Source organism: Ascaphus truei, chromosome 19 (assembly GCF_040206685.1).
Source record: "Ascaphus truei isolate aAscTru1 chromosome 19, aAscTru1.hap1, whole genome shotgun sequence".
Classification (NCBI taxonomy): Eukaryota; Metazoa; Chordata; class Amphibia; order Anura; family Ascaphidae; genus Ascaphus; species Ascaphus truei.
Genome location: NC_134501.1, coordinates 957,943 through 968,792, shown reverse-complemented (window position 1 = coordinate 968,792; position 10,850 = coordinate 957,943).

Here is a 10,850-nt window from a genome sequence, read left to right as displayed (position 1 = left end):
ACAGCACTTCCCAAGCAGCTCCTCCACGGCACACACACACAAAGCACTTCCCAAGCAGCTCCTCCACGGCACACACACACAAAGCACTTCCCAAGCAGCTCCTCTCCTCCACGGCACACACACACAAAGCACTTCCCAGGCAGCTCCTCTCCTCCACGGCACACACACACAGCCCTTCCCAGGCAGCTCCTCTCCTCCACGGCACACACACACACACAAAGCACTTCCCAAGCAGCTCCTCTCCTCCACGGCACACACACACAAAGCACTTCCCAAGCAGCTCCTCCACGGCACACACACACAAAGCACTTCCCAGGCAGCTCCTCCACGGCACACACACACACAGCACTTCCCAAGCAGCTCCAGACGCGCTTCCAGCACCATGCCCCATTTCATCTTAACGTTATTCAGACACAATGTCTCCCAGGCATTGTTTTCACTGCAGAGATGAGAAAGCAAATGTTGTAGGATTAACTGGGATGTTCCTTGTATCCAGCTGCCTTAGACTGGGATTGTTTAAACTCTTATCAGGGGTATCGCAGCATGACCCAGCGTTCAACGTCATTGACTTGAATGGCAGTTAATGCAGGATAATCCTTATCTGGACTTAGTGAATCCGCCCCCTTAGTTCTTTCAGGAAAGGTATAGTGAGCTTTTGTTTCTTGTGATGTTATTCTGCGATTTATTACCTTTCCTGAAACTGTTTTCACAAACCGCTTTAAAGCAGTTCTGTAAATTAGCAAAGCTGTCTATTTCCATAAGAACTGTCATGGTTCAAGGACCCAGCTGAGTGCAACCTGAACCAAAAAAATTCTTTTTATTAGGCATATTCTGTAAGAGTGAAACAAGTGAATATTAAATTGAGAGAGGCAGCCTTCCATGGAATCAGATTTGAAAAACCTGCACAAATTGATACATGAATTACATAGTGACTTGAATGATTAATTAAATATGCATTAATTATTTACATAATGAATATGATTGTGCTGATTAATGTATTTTATCATGTAAAGCACTATTTCCTAAAAAATAACATGCTATTTATATTTGATAGCATAACATGCTATTTATATTTGATAGCATAACATGCTATTTTATAAATTGTTACAACCCTACACATGCAACATTCCAAATATTTCACTTCTACATTTGGCCAAATGCTGTTGGTAAATTATAGGCAGCAAGACGACACCCTGATATGATGGAATTAAAATGTGTACTTCATTAAGTTTAGGCACTTGTAATTTGTTCTAAAAGAACTAGTTAAATATTACTTATAGTGTCCATTAAGAGCGTTAGCATAGTAATGAAAATCCCATCTGAAATTAAGCACCAGGCAGATTTTAACATGCTGAAATTTAGCCTGAAATGTAATGTCTGCTCCCTACATCATTGCTGTGAAAGTTTAATTTGTAATGCTGCCAAATAGGCTCTCGGCAGTGAATGCATCTTAGCCAAAGGACATTCCCCTATAAAAGGTTTCTAGGCATACCATGGTTTAACCCTTGAGTGCCGCCACCCCATCCCGTTATGTATTAGCTACGTCTATAGGCTCCCAACAACCTCTCCAGAAGCCTATATGATTTTAACTCCTATAATCTATATCTATATTTCTCTAAGGATGTCTGCACATCCCTCTGTGATAGTCTGAATTCACCCAGAGACAGCCAATGAGACTGCACATCCCTCCCCGTTTGTGATAGGCCTGTCACTCACATAGGGACAGCAAATAAGCCTGCACATCTCTCCCCCTCTGAGTGGCCTCTCACTCACCCAGAAATTTTAATGGCAGTGGTTTGCAGAGAGAGAGTGACAGGTCTCCGAATGTATGCTGTATATCTCTCCCCTTCTGTGATAGGCTGAACGACCTGTCACTCACCCAGAGATAGCCAGGGATTTACAATTCAGTTTTAAATTAAACCAATTTCCTATGCGATTGGCTTTTTCAATAAGTTACAATTCCAAACTTTTAATCAAACATGCCTTTACCTAACTAAGCCTGCTTTTAATCATGGACAATTATATGTTGCTCTGTCAAGAGTCAGATCATTTGATTAACTTACTGTAGTGTCGGAAAAGAACCCAGAAAATGACAACTGTGTCTTTAGAGAAATCTTTGATCAAAGAATATGTTAAAAAAAGAGTGAATGTTTAATTGATAATCTTTCAGATCTCCTAGATCGGCGCATGTTACACCGGGTACAGCTAGTGTTAGTATACTACCTACCTCCTGAGTATGTCCTGCCCTTAATAAATATATATATTACAAAAAAACACAAAAGGCGCAAATCAGAGACACAGGTGCATGGGTATACAACACCTGAAGGATAAATATGTGAACAAGTCCTATATTCGAATTCGACAACGAGATGTACCTATAGATAAAAAAGATACCAATATGGTGAAGTACGTTTATGAATAAAATTATTGCGCAAACAACAGAGGCTACTTACAATGTAGCAGAAATAACAGGCACATCCATAAAATGCTTTCAGATCGCTGCATCAAAGGGGCTGATAATTTCAGGAACCGCTCACTCTATCTGTGTGCTCAGACGTGGAAGCGTCACTGCTCAGCTAAAATCAGCAGGTGCGCGGGTCCTCTGATGGCGACAACACTCCCCTAAACAGGGATACCACTGGCTCAGTTCACTCAGTCAGATTAGCCACAGGGCTTAATTCTGAGACTGATATAACAGTTCCAATAGCCTTTAAATAAGGCATTGCAACAAATAGAAAGACAGTTAAAAGTCCTGAATATAACAGAAAATAGATGTGTAGTTCCCAGAGGGAAAGGCGAAGCGTGGCACAGCTGTGCAAACGAGGGGTAGATCCAGGATTACTGCAGGTCTGATAAAAAACTTCTTTATTTGGTAAACGACAGCATGGTGCAGAAAAAGGTTGCTCTTACGCGTTTCACGCCACGATTGGCGCTTCGTCAGAGAGTATACAGCGTCGACATGATGCCCCTTCTTATGGCTTGTTTCCGCCCACCGGAAGTGACGTGACGGAGCATTCTAAGATAATCATTGGTTACAAACAATTGATGGTAACCATAGGGATCACGTCATCAGTGTTGTTACGGATGGGGCAAATGGACAAACTTAGTCCAAGTCATGAGAAAGGGCACACATGTCACAACAACCCGCAAATAATGACAAAGATAATCAATGCGGGAATGTACAGATAATTAAAACACACAAGTTAAAAACAGTGGACTGTATTCTGAAGGAACTGAGGCTCGTGATGCAAATCCCTTGGATAAAGTATAGACATGGTAGTCTATATAAAGAGATAAACGATAAAATATTTAATCAATAGAATAATATTATACCAAGGGTAATGTTTGCAACATGCAAAATATACAGATTGCAGAAATTCAAGTAATAAATCTAAATAATGAATTCCCGGGAGCCCAAAAGTAATATACTTAATGCATAGTTACTGACACAGAAAAGCATAAAAAATTATGTCTAAGAAGAAACAATATGATAACAGGAACTAAGATGGAACGAAATTGCAAAAAGTATGTATAAAAATGAGAGATGGTAATAATGACTGAACCCTATAGGGAGACAAAGGGAAATATCCTATGCCAGGAAATGTTTTAATTCCCAGTCAGTGTTTATACCCCCGGGTGACAATGACCCGAGGGTATAAATCCAGTACATTTCCCTTTTATTAAGAAGGAGAACGTCCCGAAGGAAAATAGCTGGAGCACCCTGTGCGTGAAACGCATCAGAGTATACCTGCCAGGACTATCTATATATTTGTTTTTTAGTTAATAAACTTTTTTTGTATCCTGCCTGCCTGCCAGTTCATTTGAAATAGCTGTGCTCCAGCTTTTTTCCTTCGGACGTTCTCCTTCTACTGCGCATGTGCTTGGATGCACGCTGCATTGAAGATCCATCACTCATTCCTTACTTGCTGGGCCGTGCGGACGGCGCGGTTTCTACATACTGCACAAGGGAAGCGTCGCAGCGATCAGCTGTTCTCCGGTGCTCCATGCGTCGCACATTTGGTGCTTGAGAGACGCAGTGGGAACTTAGACCGGAGAGACTGACGGACACGAGCCAGTCTACCAAAGGGGCTTATCATCAACCGGCAATTCCCTTCACCAGCTGCATCAACCATCTGGAGCTGTGAGTCTCTAAAGCTTCCTCCTCCCTCCCCTTCAGGATTCAGAAGGACAATCGTGAGTACTTTTGGCAAACTATTAGTGCTATCAAAATTAGCCATTTGCCTACACTTGACATAATTTGTTTATACAATCACCATTAGTGGATGGGAGAGGGAGTCATATACTATTTACATGGACATGTACATCATTGTTATTTTTTCACGGATCTTCAAACTTAAAACAGGCACTGAACTATTTCTTTTCATTGAGCACCGATACTTTCTCAGTGCTGAAATCAGCCCTGAGTACAAATCTCCCTTTTATTAAGGACTGCCTCTTTGTTGCCCCCTCTAGCATGTTTAGGAATGTGCTCTAAAGCACTGAATGTGAAAGTACTAGTTGAACCCAATGAGCAAGTAGAAAAATGTTTGGATACCAGTAAACTATGATCTTTCTTTTTTATAGATCTAAGATGCTCGGATATTCTAATTTTTAAGGGTCGAATACCTATATAAATACAGGCACAGTTCAATTTGTAGATCACATAATTGCTGGAACAGGTCATAAATTGTTTAATTTTATGAGTTTGTCCCATATATTTACATTCAATATTTGAAAGTGGTACTGCATATTTGCAATAATTACAATGACATTTGTGGAACCCTTTTGGGAGACTCTGTTTCTGTTGTGTATTTAAATTTGAGACAAATAAGCTTGGGTGAAGATGGTAACCAATTGTTTTCGCTTTTTTGTAAACAAATTTTGGATAAGTCTGAATCATAGTAGCCAAATCTTTGCCAAGATGTAAAATCTTCCAATGTTTTTCTATAATGGTTCTTATTTGGCTAGCTTGGTTACTGTAAGTGGTGATAAATAGTGGAACTTCTTCACCTTTGTTATTGGTCTTATTAGGTCTCTTTTGTTTATCTGAATTAGTCTTATTCAACAATTCTGGACGATTGGTCTCCAATGCTCGCATGTATGCTGTGTGTATATCCCGTTCAGAGTATCCTCTGTTTCTGAACCTTGTATTTAATACCTCAGACTGTTGCATGAACATTTCCTCAGTGGAACATATCCGCCGTAATCTGAGATATTGTACCACAGGAATGCCACGCAATAGTGGTCTAGGATGACTGCTGTTCGCTCTTTGTAGAGAGTTGCGGGCATTGGGTTTACGGAACATGTCCGTCTGTATGGTACAATTAACATCAATGTACAGGTTTAGATCAAGGAAACTGATATGATTGATGTGAAATGATGAAGAAAATTTCAAATTAAATGTATTTTGATTCAGGTAGTCAATAAATGCCAGTAGAGTATTAGAATCTCTGTTCGATATCAGACTTAAATCGTCTATATATCGACGATAAAAAATAATATTATTACGAAAAGGATTAATGTCTCCGAAAATGTGAATATTTTCCCATTAAGAGACTAAGAGACCCTCACCCTACTAGTTTCGTCTGAGTTTAGACTTCTTCTGGGGCATTCATACTAGCGAGCGTGGAGGCGCAGCCGAAGTGCCGAGAGGTTTCTCTGCTCTGCTTGTATACCGACCTAGGTGCGTCTGGATGCTGGTCGGGCAGGATCACTATCGGCGGTGCCAGGAAGAATTGGGAACCCTGCTGAGGACTTTACTGCCCCAGATAAGTATCACCTAAAGTTTGAGCATTTCTGGCATTTATCGTCTGTGGACTATCCTCAGATTTGTCTACCAGCTGATGACATCAGCTTACAGCTTGTCTCAAATGAAAGTTATTTAACCCACTATGTAGGTGCAAGTCCTGGAGACTACTCTATGTTCTATTAATACATTTTTTTATGCAGTATTATGCTATGGAGCTGGCGCTTCTTTTCTTCTTTGTTTTGTGGATATATATCTATATGTGTGTGTGTGTGTGTGTGTGTGTGTGTGTATATAATTGCATCTGAGGTTACCTATAGACTGCACTGGGGAAGAGCTTCATTTTAACCTCCCAGACACTTAATATTTCAAACGCTTATCTCTCTTGAACACCGGATTAAAAAAGAAATAATAAAGCTTTAGAAAGGGAGAGATCTCTTAAGTAAGAAAGTAAAATGCAACAGAGAAACCTGTCACTCAGCGAGACGGACGCTTTAACGTACAAACAAAGGAGGTTCTTTACTAAAGTCTGCCGGCTGCAACACTGCGGTAAAACCAGTGACCATATATGTCAAAGGAAAAATGTCAACTGATTTTAATGGTTCTGCTTTTTGTTTGATAAATATAGTGTTATTTTGTAGCATTGGTTTTGCAGCTCAGGGACTTTAGTGAACACACCGCAAAGTATTAGAATCAGACCTCTTATCATGGTTTTGTTTTTATGTAAATTCTCCAATAATCAGTCAGAAGATAATCTCAACAAAACACCAGTCACATATTGCACGACCTCATTGCATTGTCATTCTTTTCAGTAGGGATGCTGAGCAATACTCAGTGGCATAGCTACAGCATAAGGAGGCCCTAGGCATTTCACTTACCTGGCGGCCCTCGTCCCGTGGCATCATTACATCGCTGCATCACGTAACTGCTGCGCGTTGCCAAGTGACGTCGCCATAACAACAGTGTCAAATTACGCCACGACGTTGATGGGGGAGGACTGCTCTCTCCCCCAGCAAACAGTTTCATTACTGGGGGAAAGAGCATGAGGCCTCTGTAACCGCTTGGGGGTGTCATCAAGAATCGTCAGGTGAGGGCCCCTCTCCCCCAAAAACGGGGGCCCCCTCGGACGAAGTTATGCCACTGGCAATGCTCATATGAGTTAATAGAAAGCTTTGGTTAGCCTTTCTTTATTGGTTGACCCCGGTGCCAAATATAAATTCTGGAATCTAGCGAGCCAAACAGTTCCAGATATTTTCCAAAAGTGAAGCAAAACAATTACGTGTAGGCAAATTACTTCTTTAAACCATTTTAGAAAATGGGTTGCATCTTTAAAATAGCTAAGCAGCATTTGCACACGCCTTTGACATGATCGAGAACATTTAATGATATTTAATTGAAAGCATCAAAAGTAAAAATGATCAAAATCAATTTAATTTCAGTGTAGCATAAACTGTGTGATCCAAGATCTTTTTGTCCACATTCAATATTTACCACATGAAAGGGCTAAATTATAAATTGAATATAAAGTTATCAGTCCGACTGGTAATTATGTTAATAAAAAAGTTTTTCTTGCCAGAATAGTTCCATACTTTAGAAACAGTGCAACATAGATTTTATGTAACTTTTTTAATGGCCCACAAAAAATATTTAACATCTCTGTCCATAACAGTGCGGGGAAACAGCAGACCTAGTCCACATGCTGTGGTCCTGCCCGAAGGTACTTCCGATTTGGGAGAGCATTAGAGCATGGGCACAAAGTATCCTCGATTTAGAGGTCCCCCTGGACCCGTGGCTGTTCTTACTGGGCAGGCGGGCACAGGGGTTGTCGAAAACAGCACACAAACTGGTGGCACATATGGCCACAGCCACACGGTGCGAGATCGCAGCATTGTAGATACAGCAAGATCTTCCAGTCATCTCTAAAATTTGAAACAGATTGTGGCAAGTATGCCAGATGGAACAGTTGACTAGCTGGGTCAATGACTCTGGCCGAAATTTCTTAAAAGTATGGGAGCCATGGCTTACCCAATCCGACATCCCCGGGGTAGATGCCAGCACGATTTTGCTATAATAAACACAAGTGCGTTCTCTGGTGACGGAGTGGAACATACTATAACATAGGCACGTGACAGGTAGGATCCCCCCCCCCGACTATTCAAAATAGAACCAAGAGGTGGAGTCGTCAGGGGCCACAAAGAAGGGCGCATTACGGACCGACAGCAGATCTTCCACTACCAAAGAGCAGGGTGGCAGTCCATTCCCTTCCCCCCTCCCCCCTCCTCTCCTTTTCCCCCCTTGTTGTTTTTTCCTCTGTTGTCTAGTCTTCGGTCCAGTGAGTCAGGTTTGTCTAGTCTTGTGAGTGTATGTTGTTAGTCCCTCGTTGCTCTTGAGTGATTTTACCCTCGATAGTGAGAGTGAAAAGGGTAAACCTCGGGGGGTTTCAAATTGTTTACAATGGGATGTGGCATAATGTTTTTGTTGTGAAACCCAATAAAAATCTTGAAGTTGAAAAAAATATTTAACATGAGACATTTAATTCTGCACAAAAATGCAACTCTTTCCTTTTGCAGATACAGCAAATACAAATATCACGTGTGAGCACATTCACCTGCCTCAGACAGGTCTGCAGCCCTGCCTTTCACCATTACCTCCTAGCATACAGTGCATCCACTGCATTCAGGGATTCTGGGTAATGACATGCAAATGAGCACACAATGTCACCTTTTGCTTCAAATCCATATAAACATGGGCTCCTATAAGCTTACGCCTGCCGCATTACACAGCTTTTCAGCACAGGCTGGGTTACAGAAGTGCAGAGCCAATAACCCTACCCACAGGCAGCGATTTCAACCTTTTGGGTCTCATCAGTGTGTGGCTGGTTATACCGGCACACAATTCTGTACTACATACACTATTGTACACGCTGACACAATTGAAGGCTACATTACATGGTAAGTTGCGATAATAAAGTCCCCTTCTTTTCCCAGGTAAGGGTAAAAAAAAAAAAGGATTGACATACTTATTACATGGCCCTTTTTTAACCATCTCAAACCATTTGACAATTTGGTTTTAAAATTGTAAAAAAAAATCTGGAAATTACCATTAAATTAGGGTCAAAACATCACAATTTGACCATTAAATCTTGACATATAACAGAGTGGGCACGAGGGATCATTGCTGATAACCAAAGGACAATGATTTAGGATTGTTTCATTTTCTTTTCAGGTTATCTTTTATAGCAGATGTTTTCTATCTTTATAAACCTCCCACAGACATTAAGTCACGCGTGGCGTACAGCGGAAATGGCTCACGTGTCATCAGATGCTGAGTCCCGCATTAAAGCTGGGCGACCATGTTCTTTATCTCTGCTGTAAAACTGTACCAGGCTAAGATACATTGGGATCTACATGGGATACAAGAAAAGAGGCACAGACACAGTGCAGTGGGAACGATTTCAAGCTTTTCTGAAAACTGCTCAGGTTTAAGATAAACCACGCACAACGAGAAGGATATAGAGAGATAAACTGATCCACTTAAACCCTTTGCTGCCAAAGGGGACCGTAGCACATTACCAAACAATACATTCAGTCCCCTCGAGCAGCGAATAAGTTATTGTGCCACTTAATATATGAAATAATATAGAAATAAAGAATGCACACTTTCTGTGGATATATTGGAACGCGTTGCTTCACAGTAAAGTTGTTGGGTGCTAATACAGGGCATAGTGTCACACAATCAGACTTGCAGTAAATTAATCTTTCATTTTATTAGCATATTGATGTTCGGTGTAATTTAACTATTTAGAAGAATATTTGAATAGCACAGGAGCCGGCACACACATGGCATAGTGTCATTTTTAGAACAACGTGCCTGTCACAAACTCCACACCTGTGGGCATGTGATTTGTATATGTGACAAAAGTTAATACACACTATTCTCAAGCTGATATTTCATGCTCCTCGACTCGTCAGGGATTTTCACAAAAAGCATCCCCCAAAGTCAGGAAGGGGACCGTCCGTCCGGAGGATGTGCCTTGGAAGGGGACCGTCCGTCCGGAGGATGTGCCTTGGAAGGGGACCGTCCGTCCGGAGGATGTGCCTTGGAAGGGGGAGGGAAAAATGTCAGGACTGGTGGACTTTGAACCCTGGTCCTTCTCCTTCCCAGTCTGGAGTTCTCCTGATCTGCAACTGGGACTGCTAATGTTCTGCTGCTATTCCCTGCAGAAAGCTTTCTAAGAAGACTGCCTCATCAGCATCACCTGCTTCTTATCCTCAGCCAGGCCTTTATAGGACCTCAGCTTCCTGTGCCTGTTTATTGTGGTTCACCTTGTATGCAAGCTCGGTGCCTCCTTGTGTTACTTGCTGTTGCTCTATTCCAGTCGGAGGCCTGTTACCTGACCATCACTACCTGCTTGCTGCCTGCCCTTACCTCTGGCTGTTACCTGAACATCACTACCTGCTTGCTGCCTGCCCTTACCTCTGGCTGTTACCTGAACATCACTACCTGTCTACTTGCCTGTCCCAGCTACTGGATTCCAGACCCATAGTTGCTCCCTGTGACAGAATAAACAGGCCCTATTATGGAGCCTGCTTACCGACTACGAATTCTCTTACAGGACTCAGCCCCTGAGCTCTGGCCAGTTATTCTGCATTCCTGCCTCAGCCCTGCGGGTCCGCTTCCTGATTCGAGAAGAGCACCATCGCCACCTGGACTAATGAGAGCTCTGTAAAAAGCCTCATGTGAGAAACAGGAGAGAGATTCCTTAGCTCACTTTTGGGGTGACATAAGGAGAAGGAGGACAGACCAGAGTTTTCCTGATATCCAAAGGAACCGTCGGTCCACTCAAGGTTGACCCCACAGCTAGTAGCCAAATAAGATATAAGTGCGGAGCAGGAAAAAAGACCCTTTGAAGATGCGGGGTAAGGGCCACTTGCAGACCCGCTTCCCATGGGGGGCCAGCGGCCGCAATTGCAGCAGCCCACGGATAGAGCTCACGCAGCTCACGAGAGTCCGTCCCCTCTGTGTCTCCTGGTCTTGTGATACCTGAAAGGGTAATGACGCACTTCCTGCGCGACCACGATCCAGAAGTAACAAAGAAAAAATG